At 40.1% G+C, this 1811-nt stretch overlaps 1 non-coding gene across 1 annotated transcript; it reads right to left on the reverse strand.

Annotated features, from left to right (window-relative positions):
* Window positions 1-965: 965 nt before the first annotated feature.
* On the reverse strand, window positions 966-1037 carry trnat-cgu. The gene has a single exon. It is a non-coding gene; the product is annotated as a tRNA-Thr (tRNA).
* Window positions 1038-1811: the final 774 nt, after the last annotated feature.

Raw genomic sequence — 1811 nt, forward strand, 5'->3', positions numbered from 1 at the left:
GAAAAAACTGTCAGCCCTAGCTATAATATTAGCCCAAACCTTCTGCTCATGTACTGTATGGGTTAATACACTGCTGGCATTCTTGGCAGCTGCTGGAGAAAATGCTGAGATTCTGGCATTCTCACATCGACCTAAAGGCAAATACCTTGCTCCTAATAATTGCTTCACAGAGTGATAGAGACACAGAGGTATACGTCTGGCCAGTTGGGTCCTGCAGTGCAGGTGAAACAAAGTGAAGATCAAAATCTATTGAACATAAATGAAAATCTGGCTTCCTCACGTGTTAGGAAAAGGGGAAAAAGCAGCTTTTGTTCAGTTATGCCAGGGAGTCCTACAACAATGGATTGAACAATGATGTGTGCCACCAAAATCAGAACACCACTTCAGTAATAAAATGCAATCGCTCAGAACCATTGATCAAACAATCGTAATTTGGGAAAAATAATTTTTCTGCTTATAAAATAATATTATTAGAAATTTAATATGCGCAAGGTTATTTCTCTCTCTGCATTTGCCTGATTGTCTGCAGAATAATAAGTTAGCAATATCACATGAGAGGTTTGGACGAAAAAGACTATTTGGTTGATTTGATCTCATCTTTCCAGGATACCTCAGATTAGCATACTAACCAAAGGACGTCACTTCAGACAATGCAGCACTTCCTTCAGTGTTGCACAAAAGAGTCAGCCAAGACCATGTGCAATCAATTTACAATGCAAATTATGATTAATAATAATAATCATCCTTGTATTTGATATAGCTCTTTTCACATCTTCTGGAAGTCTCAAAGCGCTTCACAGAATAGACTGTAAAGTGAATTGACTGTATATTTGTGGGTGAAATGCAGCAGCCAATTGTGCACAGCAGTGTCCCACGAACAGTCGTGGATTCAAGTGACCAATTTCTTATTTTTTTCTTGAGGGATTATTATCAGGTGTGTGGAGTAACGAAACTTGCCCAAGGTTTCACCCTGCCGAGAATCGAACCCAGGTCTCTCGCTTACGAAGCGAGTGCTCTAACCACTGAGCTACAGGACTCCACAAATTGCATTGAGTTTTAACAAAGATCATAAAAACTATTTGTTCTGTTAATCTTTTCAACCAAAACGGTTCCATCTTCACCTCTAGGTCAAAGGACTGTGGGTTTACGTGTTAAACTCATGGCCTAGGGTGAACTCTGTTGTGCAATATTGGCAGAAGTATTGCATTGTCTGAGGTGTGATCCTTTGGTTAAGATGTTAATCTGAGTAATCAATGAAGAAGAAACCAAGGTTGATTTTATTCTCTAACAAAAGGGCACCAAGGTTAATTGCAGCAGTCCATTCAGCATGATGTGGAGTTTCCTGTTCATGATATTGCAGTCAAAGGATACAGTAGCTACAATGGAAATCAAAGGCTCTGTCAATTTTACTTCACAATTAGGTCTGTGCTGTTGTCAGCTGGAATTGGGTACTGCAAATGGCCTCAACAACCAAGGATTCAGCAAGGGCACAAATCAGCCGGGAACATATAACATGTTGAGACCCAGGTACATCACACTGACTCGTGAGAGCAATGCTCAAACAAAGCTATCTGAGGTCTAAGCAGAATCAGGTCTATTCCTAATCACTGTCCCCTCACCACAAACCAAAAATTTTGTATGTCAGTTGATATCAGATGAGAATGTGGTGGAGCTCAGTTGCGATCCTGCCACAGTTCAGTGTCTGCGCTCACACAAGACGAATGCCTCTTGGATAACGTGCTAGCACTTATTGAATGGTACCCCAATCTCTTCAGAAAACATATAAAATAATAATAATAATCCTTGCATTT

The sequence above is a fragment of the Callorhinchus milii genome, unplaced genomic scaffold (assembly GCF_018977255.1).
Source record: "Callorhinchus milii isolate IMCB2004 unplaced genomic scaffold, IMCB_Cmil_1.0 Scaffold2, whole genome shotgun sequence".
Classification (NCBI taxonomy): domain Eukaryota; kingdom Metazoa; phylum Chordata; class Chondrichthyes; order Chimaeriformes; family Callorhinchidae; genus Callorhinchus; species Callorhinchus milii.